The sequence below is a fragment of the Meles meles genome, chromosome 3 (assembly GCF_922984935.1).
Source record: "Meles meles chromosome 3, mMelMel3.1 paternal haplotype, whole genome shotgun sequence".
NCBI lineage: Eukaryota > Metazoa > Chordata > Mammalia > Carnivora > Mustelidae > Meles > Meles meles.
This window is the reverse complement of record NC_060068.1, coordinates 153,206,440-153,216,690: the sequence shown is the minus strand read 5'-3', so window position 1 is coordinate 153,216,690 and position 10,251 is coordinate 153,206,440. Positions and strand designations below refer to the sequence as shown.

At 46.8% G+C, this 10,251-nt stretch overlaps 1 protein-coding gene across 2 annotated transcripts in view; it reads left to right on the top strand.

The window, feature by feature from the left end:
• Nucleotides 1–1,190: 1,190 nt before the first annotated feature.
• The window catches only part of OSMR (oncostatin M receptor), a 52,141-nt gene continuing 43,080 nt past the window's right edge, over nt 1,191–10,251 (top strand). Inside the window, exon 1 of one of the 2 annotated variants that reach the window (XM_045998763.1) lies at nt 1,191–1,322. The gene's annotated coding sequence lies outside the window, so the exon portion shown is untranslated. Of the gene's footprint in view, nt 1,323–2,153; nt 2,289–10,251 lie in introns of those variants that run through there. The other variant, XM_045998764.1, reaches the window with a different exon arrangement.

Sequence of the window (10,251 nt, the reverse complement as noted above, 5' to 3'; positions counted from 1 at the left end):
CTCCAGGGAGCTTCCCACCTGCAATCTGAAACTGGCCAGTACTTGGAGGGCAGGCAGTGACCAAAGAGAGACACTGGCCCCTCCCGGGTGGTAGGAGCTCTTATAAGCAAAGGGAACTTATTATGTAGGAGGCTTGTCTGGAGTGCCAACAAGATGAGCGGATCCTGGCATCCCTCAGCCAAACCTTACAAGCTGATGCAGAGGCCTGAACCAGGTCTGGTCAGGTATATCCTGTAGGTGTTCTCGCCTCACTACCTCAAGGCTATGTGCATGGAGCAGCTCCTGGCTGCCCAACTGGCAAGCAGAACCCACTTTCCAAGAACAGAGGGAAGGGGCAAGGAGCCTCGGGTTGTCCAGGTGCAGCTCAAGGGTCAACTGAAGGTCATGTCCCTTCCATGACCTCCCCCAACAGGGCAATACTAGGATGGTCTCCATTCCAGCTCAAGTTCACAGGGCTCTCCATAGTCCAACACATAATTATGAAAGAGGCGTCAGTAGGTACTTCAAAGGCCCTGTATTTGAAATACGTGTTTCAAAGACTGGATGGCATTTTTAAGAGGAAAAGCAAGTTGTAGCATACACGGCTCTTTTGTGAAACAAAGGCTTTAGGACTGTGGCTCTGGATGAAACTTGGTCACACAGAGGCGTTTCGAGATAGGGAGGAGAATCAGGTTCCCAGAACTGTCCAAACACATTTTTTTAATCTCTGGGCGCCTAATGGACACACAGTTTGGCTGGAGCTCTTGCCTTCTGCCTGAAGATTTCCTGCCGGGGACCCCAAGGTTCTGTCTCTTGCTTAGAGTAACAAGTGGCCGCACGCGGTCACCCCGGCTCTTGGGTCCCTCGCCTGCTCTCAGCGTGCCGCCGCCGCGGGGCCCGCAGGCCCTGGCCAGAGAGTCCGGCGCGGGATGCCTCTCTGGGCCCCACAGAGACTTCGGTTCCACTTCTCCTTTCCAGGCCTCTCCCACTTCCTTTCCCACCGCTCCCCGCCCGGCCGCCCGCCAAGCCCGGACCGCACCTCCGCGGGGTCTCGCCCGCCTCCCGCAGGGTCCCAGCCGCTTCCCCCGAGACCCAAAGGGGAAGAATTCCTGTGGGTCCCAGGAGTGCCAAGAGTGCGCAGCAGGACGGGAAATTGCAAAAGTCCTCAGCCCTCTTCCCTCCCCCGCGGTTTTCCCGTAATTCCCGCCCCTCGGCGCTCGCCCCGCAGCTGATTCATAGCCCGGGCGCGGGGCCGCCCCTGCACGTCCACACCGGCGTCCGCACCCGCGGCCCCGCGCCGCCCAGGACCCGGCCCGGCCCGCGGAGCCCTCCGCCCGCGCGGGGTGAGTACCCCCGGCCGCCCGCTCTCTCCGCGCCCCGCGGCAGCCTTTCCCGCGCCCCGCCAGCTTTCCCCGCGGGCGGCCCCGGCGCGGCGCCCGGCGGGACCCGACAGCTTCGCAGCCCCTTCCTGGTGTCTGCCCGGCCGGCCGCGGCCCGGTCACGGCCGGCAGCCCGCCGTGCCCGGCGCCGCCCCTGCTCCGCGTCGGCTTCGACTGGCGCTTCGACCTCCTCCGGGACTGTGCTCAGAGGGGTCCCCGCCTCTGGCCCGCCCGCCCGGCTGCGGCGGAACCCAGGAAAAGTCCTTCACCCCCGGAGCGCACGCTGCCGGCGGCCCGCTGCTGGAAGTTCACGGTCCCATCACTTTCTCAGTAGTCGGGGATGTTTGTTGAGTTAAAATCCCCAAGCAACCCACTTTCGCGTCTATCCCAACACATCGCCTCAGGAGTTCATTGTCCCCAACCACCCCCGCGCCCCCCGAGCTCCCCCCGGACATTCCCTCCTCCGCGCGCGGTCGGCGATGCCCCTCCTCCCCGGCTGTGTTTACACCTGGGAGTGGGCGGCGCTCACACCCGGTGCGGCGCGGAGATCCCGGGGGCGCGGTGCGCGGGCGGGCGCCTGGCCTCCTCCGCCACGTGAATGGAGGGGCACCGAGCGGGCAGGTTGAGCAGCGGCAGACTTGGAAATTCCAGCGCTCCACCCCCGAGCCGCGGAGAGGGGTTCAGGAACTTGTCCAAGAACGTAGAGCGGGCCGCGGTGACTCCGAAAACGCCCGGAGTCCTTTCTTGCTAGTCCCGGGCTGGCACTTCCTCAGCCGGTCCGTGCCTGCTTGCGTGCGGCCGCCTGCCTGCCCAGTGGTGGCGGGCACGCTCATGGGTGCCACGGAGGACAGACAGGCTCGAAGACACTCTGCGTGCGAATAAGCTTATTCTCCGACTCCAGAGGAGTCCACTGTAGGGGATCGGATCCACGTGAGTGTAGTCTATTTGATGTGAGCTGGAGGGAAAGAAGCTCGGGTCGTTTGCCCAAGTCTAACGCCGACTGTGGGACTGGGCTGGAGTTTCTCATCCGGTCAGCCTCGGGTTTCTCCCGTGCAGAATAATGGTTCGTACTTACTGTGGACCAGGCCCTGTGCTAAGCACTTTAAGTATGCCAGCTCCCTTAAGCTTCACCAGTGAGCTAGGTAGTAGTTTTGTCATTCTCCTTTTATCAGTGAGGACACCAAGCCCTAGAGAACTTCAGTAACTTGTCTGGGGTCACACAGTGAACAGGTGAGAGTCAGGAATTGGCTTTGGCCGCAGCTTATAAGCACTACGTTGTGCCTTCCAACTCTCGGACCCTCTCTGGAGTGGTCCCGGTTGTGGTGCTTCCTTACTGCCCTCCTTTGTCTCTCTCCTGAGCTGCTTTAAAAGGCACTCAGACACCTTTGAGGCCGAAGGGCTCCAGACTGAGCTGAGCCTCAGAATCAATCTTGGGTCTTTTTAAAGTCCTGGACTCCTACGTACCTATTTAGAATCTTCAGGTTATGCTCAGGTTGTGTCTGCCCTGGTAGCATTCAGAAGTATTAGAAGCCAATAGTGACGGGGAGCTCACCACCTAATATTTGATTGCTGGACTAAGTGAATTCTCAGCTGTAACTTGCTTCCTGGTAAATTACGTCTTGGTCCCAGTTCTGCCTCTTGTTGGCCCGGCAAATGTGTCTGAGTATTTTGTATCAAAGGTCAGCTTGACAGTATCCAACAGGACTCGGGCCACGCGGGGGAAAATACTTCCTTGCACACTGGGTCTCTCCTTCTACCCCTTTTTTTAACCCGAAAGACCAGGAGCAACTACAGAGGTGCGTGGAGGTGTTCCAGACTCTCTTGATGTTCCTTGTAACCCTTTTGTCCTGAAAAAGGAACCAAGTCAGGAAAGCTACTATGGTTTTGAAAGAAAGGTCAGTGGTAATAGTTTCCACAAGAGGAACGAGTATGTTTTCCTTGTGGGAACTGGGCTGGGGCACCGTTGGCTCCCGTAGAAAAAAATCTGAGCAAGTGTCATCTTGCTTGCTTACAGAGCAGTGGGACCTGGCAGTCCTTTCCCTGGAGAGGGCAGCCCTCCTCAATTTAAAAAAAAAAAAAAATGAAATGGGGGGGGAAATAAAACGCATACAGTATTGTGAGAAATATCCCTCGCTTCAAGCAGGCTTCTTTGTAGTTAAAAACGCTCATAATATGAGCGTTTCTTTCGCAGTGACTGTGTTCCGGGCTTCACAGCCTGCCTTCCCTTCTGATTTTAGTTTCTGCAGTTCGCCCCGGAGCAATGCGGGGTCTAGGGGTGCCTAAAAATCTGCATGTAAATTTGGTCCTCCCAAAACTTAACTACTAGTAACCTACTGTTGCCCAGAAGCCTTACTGATAACATAGTTGATGAAGCATCTTGCATGTTACATGCATGATATACTCTGTGTTTACTAGAAATAAGCTAGAGAAGGAGAGATGTTATTAAGAGCATCATAAGGAAGAGAAAATACACTTACATTTCTGTATTGTATTTATTGAAAAAAAATCTGTGTTTAAGTGGACCTGTTCAGTTTAAACCCATGTTGTTCAGGAGTCAACCGTACTGGTTTTTCAGCATTTATTTACTACAGGTTGTCCTAATTTCATTCTTATGTTTTAAAAATAATGACTAAGTATGTTCTCATTAAAAAAATAGAGAAGTATAGGGAATGAAATGTAGAACTACCATGTAGAACTCCTACTCCCACTCAGAAGAGGGAGGATGAAGTTTGGTAAATATCATTCTGAGATTTTATTTTGTCTTCTATGCATTTGCATAATAATGTGTCTATACATATATCTTCATATATGTAAATGAGATCTCACTATACATTGTGCAGCTTACTTTTTCATTTTCCAAGTCCTAGAGATTTTCCCATGTCAGTACAAATCTCTTTTGCTAAAGGCTACATGTTATTCTAAATTAGAAATATAATTCATCCATTTTTTCTCTTATTAGTGAACATTGGGATGGTTTAAAATTAGTCAGCATTAGCAACAGTACATCAGGAAAGATGGTGCATTCGTCTTTGTGTGTCAGCCTGAATATTTCTATTCAGTAGAGTTCTAGGGTCAAAGGGTTGGTTCATGTTTCCACTTGATAGACACAGTCCTTCAAATGATAACACTGCCCCACCCTAGGTACTAATTTAAAATCAGTGCATGAGAATCTGTTTCCGTCAAACTTCCTATCATCAGCCATTATCTTTTTTTTTTCATTTGGATTTTCAAATCTGAAACCCAATATGGCATTTTAATTTGCATTTTGCTGATTACTACTGTGGTTTAATGTCTGTTAATGTTTATGGGTCATGCATGTCTTCTGTGAATTACCTGTTCCTGTATTTTGCTCGTTTTTCTGTTGAGTTGCCTTTTCCAGTTCCTCTTTACTACAGATACTTTGTACCTATTCAGGATCTTAATCCTTTGTCTGTTGTAGATGATTTAAATATTTCTTCTGCTGTGATGCTCTTCCCCCCCCCCCATTTTTTTTTTTTTGTGGTAAAATACATAATATAAAATTTGCCATCTTAATCATTTTTAAATGCACTGGTCAGTGTTATTAAATACACTCAGTATTGGGCAGCTGTTGCCAGCATTCATCTCTAGAACTCTTTTCCATCTTGCAAAACTGACACTCTGTGCCCATTCTACGGAACCCCTGCCAACCAGCATTCTGCTTTCTGTCTCTGTGAATTTGACTACTCCAGGTACCTCATATGAATGGTGGAATCAGAGAGCACTTGTCTTTTTGTGACTGACTTATTTCACTTAGCAACATGTCCTCAAGACCTTCCATGTTGTAGCAGGTGTCAGCATTTTTTCCTTTTCAAGACTGAATAATATTTCATGGTTTGCATATATACATTTTGCTTATCCATTCACAATGCTTTTGTTTTTAACTACCTTCTGCTTTGTAAATATTTGTGTAATCAACTCTGCAATCTTATTTTTTTAAAGGTTTTATTTCTTTGTTTTTCTTTTAGAGAGAGAGAGAGCTAGAGCGAGCAGTGGGAGGGGAAGAGGGGGAGGGGGAGAATCTCAAGTCAGACACTTGTGCTGAGCTCAGAGCCTTCCACCGGGCTCGATCTCATGACCCTGAGATCATGACCTGAACCGAAACAAAGATTTGGTAGCTTAACTGACTGAACCACTGAGGCACCCCTGTAATCTTGATTTTTGTGCTTCACCTGGCTTGGGGAGATCTTTTTCACTGAAAAATTATTTTTAAAATTATCTTATTTTCTTCTAATACTTGTATTATTTTGATATGTACAGTTAGCTCTTTATAATACCAGATTTTCATATGAAGTAAGAAGTAAGGATATAACTTACTTTCTTTCTACAGTTTTAGGCAGCTCACCAGAAACCATTTCTCTTTTTTTTTTTTTCTTTTTTACAGAGAGAGAGAGAGAGAGAGATTACAAGTAGGCAGAGCAGCAGCCAGAGAGGGGAGGAAGCAGGCTCCCTGCCAAGCAGAGAGCCCGATACGGGGCTCGATCCCAGGACCCTGAGATCATGACCTGAGCTGAAGGCAGAGGCTTAACCCACTGAGCCACCCAGGCGCCCCCAGAAACCATTTCTTTAAGTATCTGTCTTTTTTCCAACTCACTTGAAATTCTGTTTTTATAGTAAAATAAGGTCCTATTCGTACACGAGTCTATATCAGGACTTTCTTCTGTTTCATCGATCTGTTTTCTCTCTTCTTCTTCTTCTTTTTTTTTTTTTTTTTAAAGATTTTATTTATTTATTTGGCAGCGAGAGATCACAAGTAGGCAGAGAGACAGGCAGAGGAGAGAGAGAAACAGGCTCCCGGCTGAGCAGAGAGCCCAGTGTGGGGCTCGATCCCAGGACCCTGAGATCATGACCTGAGCCGAAGGCAGAGGCTTAACCCACTGAGCCACGCAGGCGCCCCTGTTTTCTCTCTTCTTATGCCAGTACCACCCTGTGTGACATGCTACAGCTTTGTTCTTATATCTAGTCCTATATATTTGTATTTTTTTTCCAAATAATTCTTTTGAAATGATTCTGGTACATTTTTTTTTTAATGTAAACTTTCTAAATAGCTTGTCAAGTTTTAAAAAATCCTGTTGGGATTTTTGTTAGGCTTTCTTGGGTTTATAATTGTTAATAATTCTTTATGCCTTGGAACCCATTAGGCTTTCTTGGGTTTATAATTGTTAATAATTCTTTATGCCTTGGAACCCATCCTGGTAGGAGCTCCAAGGATGGAGGAAGCAGTGCGAGGTGGAAAGTGCTGTGCTCTGGGGAATGACTCACCTGGTTTCAAGTTCCGGATTAACTCTGTCAACCTGTGTCAAAGTCACTTTAACCTCCTCAGCCTTCAGTTGCTCATCTGCGTGTGAGGATAATAGTGGAATTTCTTCCGTAAGACTCTTGTGAGCATTCAGTTAATAAATTCATGTAGATCACATCGCAAAGCCCCTGGCAGAGAGTTACATCCAATTCGTGCGAGCTGGGATCATTTTCATAGTTACTTCATGTCTTGCTATGAGCCTCTGCCAAGCCACGTCATGGAAGGCACTGGTAGATCTTCCCTTTATGTATCAATAGTATCCTAAGACACAAAAATGTGCGATAGACACTGAAAGTAGTAGTGCTTCGCAAACTTCCGTGTGCCCTTGAAATCACCCAGGGATCTTGTCTAAATGCAAACTTTTATTCAGTAGATCAAAGGTGTGATCTCAGGTTTTGCATTTCTAGCAATTTCTTGGGTGATGTCTTTATCCATGCTTTGAGTGTCTAGTCTTTGCCTGGTATTTAAAACCACGCTGCTAGTGATACGACTTCCTGTTGGGTTAAATGTGGTTGACAGGACTTGTAAAGTGCTTTCTTTTAATAGTACATGCTAAAGAACTAAATTATAGTTGTGTTGTTTCCTTCCTCCTCCTCCTTTTCAGAGGAAAGAGGTTTAGTGAGAGCGCTAAATATGATACCAAGTTCTAGTCTTAGATCTTGAAATCACTGAGGCATTTAACTCTCTGGATTATTTAAAACTTGTTTTAAGATGAAGCCAGCTACCTAAAATCTCCCCAATCGAAGTATAAAACCTAAAGCCAACTAAAAGAAAAGCCATAATTTCAAATGTCTTACCAAATGGAAATGTGTCAGGTATAAGGAAGTACTTAGAAAAACATAAGACAAAAAGCACTCTTGGGAAACCTGGAATTTGGTCCCACCGAGTGAGAACAGGGTGTGTGGCAAGTCTTGAGAAGCGGTCCAGGAGCAGAAGCTCTGCTGTCGCGAGTAGATGTTGCACACCTCGTGTGATCTCGTGCTCACCTCTTTCTACTACCAGGCTTCCCAGTGGGGGACTTTGACAAGTAGATAGTTTGATAACAAGGTAGCTTCATGTACCTTAGTACACTGGTCTATCAGAAGGGAATGGCAGTGTATTTTTCTTTTTTTTTTTTAATATTTTATTTATTTGACAGAGAGAAATCACAACTAGGCAGAGAGGCAGGCAGAGAGAGAGAGAGAGGGAAGCAGGCTCCTTGCTCAGCAGAGAGCCCAATTCGGGACTCGATCCCAGGACCCCGAGATCATGACCTGAGCCGAAGGCAGAGGCTTTAACCCACTGAGCCACCCAGGCGCCCCGGCAGTGTATTTTTCTACCCAGAACACTGATTACTTTCTGTATTTGAAAGTGCCTTTTTTTTTTTTTTTTTTTTTTTTTGCAGGGGAGGTCGGGGAGAGCAGAGGGAGAGGGAGGGAATCTTAAGCAGGCTCCACGCCTAGTGCAGAGCCTGACGGGGGCTCGATCTCATGACCCTGAGATCATGACATGAGCTGAAACCAAGAGTTGAGGCTTAACCAGCTGAGCCACCCTCGTGCCCCGGAAAATGCATTTTTAAAGTGCCTGTACTCTCTCGGGAGAGATCACATTTTTGTACAGAAACAAATGACGTGCTCATAGGCTGATCCAGCACCTAAAAAATTCCAACTGTTTTTTAGGCCTGTTGGACGGCTCTGCGTGGGATTTGAATCCCAAAATATCATCAGCTAGTTCAGCCCTGTTGGGATACATGGTTCAAATCCGAAAATAATGGAGTTGCAACTACTTGCATCATAAGTATCTGTAAAACACACGCACGTTTTAAAGAATGCTTTACGTGGCCGCATTACATAATGCGAGAGAGTTAACCACAGTGTCGCTTATCCGGCTCGCCTCCCTTACTCCATCCCAGCTCTAAGTTTATAAGTGTTCATTGTTGGGTGTGTCTTTGGGGGCCAGTTTGGGTCCTTGAAGTAGAAGACAGCAAGGCAGAAGTAGACGTGCAAGAGATCTGGAGGAGAGCCCTGGAGAGGGATACAGGGACAAGGGAGCAGGAGGAGACAGCCCCAAGGCAAGGTGACAGGGAGCAGGGAAGACTGGAAGGAAGAGCTTCCCCCTGCAATGCAGTTCTGGGAATGCTTTGCCCAAGCCAACGGGGAGACTTCGATCAAATGTTGCCTGTCAGAGGAGTCCCATGTTGGGCAGAAAAGGTTTTGTTTGCTCACTGCCTGGGAGCAGCCTGCAGGAACCGAGGGCTCGGGTATGAGTGTGCGTGGATCCTGACGTACAACAGGGGAAGCTGTCAGGCATCTACGTTCCTGCAGCAGATCCTTCTAAAGAGAGTACCAAGTGGCACGGTTGCACACCCCTCTCCCAGAGGTGTTTGTGTGCACATGCTGTTCTGCAACTTGCTTTTTCACTTAGTATTTTTGGGCTATTCTTCTACAGCAGTCCATAGATCTGTTTCATTCTTTTGACATTTTCATAGTTTCCCTTTGCGGAAATGCACCATAATTAATTTTTTGGATTCCTTTTCACAATTAGTTGGGTTGTTTTCATTTTTCCTAAATATTAATAATACTACTATGAACATTCTTTAAAATATATAACTTTTTAAAAAGATTTTATTCATTTATTTGACAGAGAGATCACAAGTAGGCAGAGAAAGAGGGAAGCGGGCTCCCCCCCCAAACCCAATGTGGGGCTCGATCCCAGGACCCTGGGATCATGACCTGAGCCGAAGGCAGAGGCTTTAACCCACTGAGCCACCCAGGCACCCCTAAAATATATAATTTTTGTGTACAGACACACATATATAAGGATGCTATCTGTAGGACAAAATTCCAGAAATAGGATTTCTGGATCAAAGGGAAGGCACCCTGAAATTTTAATAGGTACTGCCAAAATGACCTTGATAAAGTTGTGCTTTTTGACCATCATTGAGTAGCAATACTTACTTCTTCAAATTCTTACCAGTGCTAGATGGTAAAACCTTTTTAGGCTTTGCCAGTTGGGACACCACACAGACACACACGCAGACATATAAACTACTATTATAACTTGCATTCATTTAATTACTAGTGATATTGTCTAGTTTTTCCTTATTCCCTTTTGGTTATTGGCATTTCCTTTTTTGTGACTTACATATTGATATCATCTGCCGGGTTTTCTACAGGGTTGCTTGTCTGTTTTTGATTGATTTCTAATTTCTAAGAGCTCTTTGTATGGTAGTGGACAGTAACCCTTTGCCATCAGTATTGAAAATATTGTTCCCAGTTTCTTGTTGGGCCCGATTGTAGCACTAAAATTTTTGGCAATGTTCATTTAATCGTTGTACAATCTTTATTGCTTCTAGGATTCATATCATGCTAAAACAGATTATACATGACCTTTGGTTCAGGTCATAATCCCAGGGTTCTGGGATCGAGTCCTGCTTTGGGCTCCCTGCCTAGCATTCTTTAAAGCATTCCTTTCACTCTCTCTGACAAATAAATAAATAAAATCTTTAAAAAAAAAGTGTTCAAAAGAACAAAAAAACCAATAATTGGATTTTCTGTGTAGAGGTTCTCATAATCTCATGTAATCCTCATGCCAGTC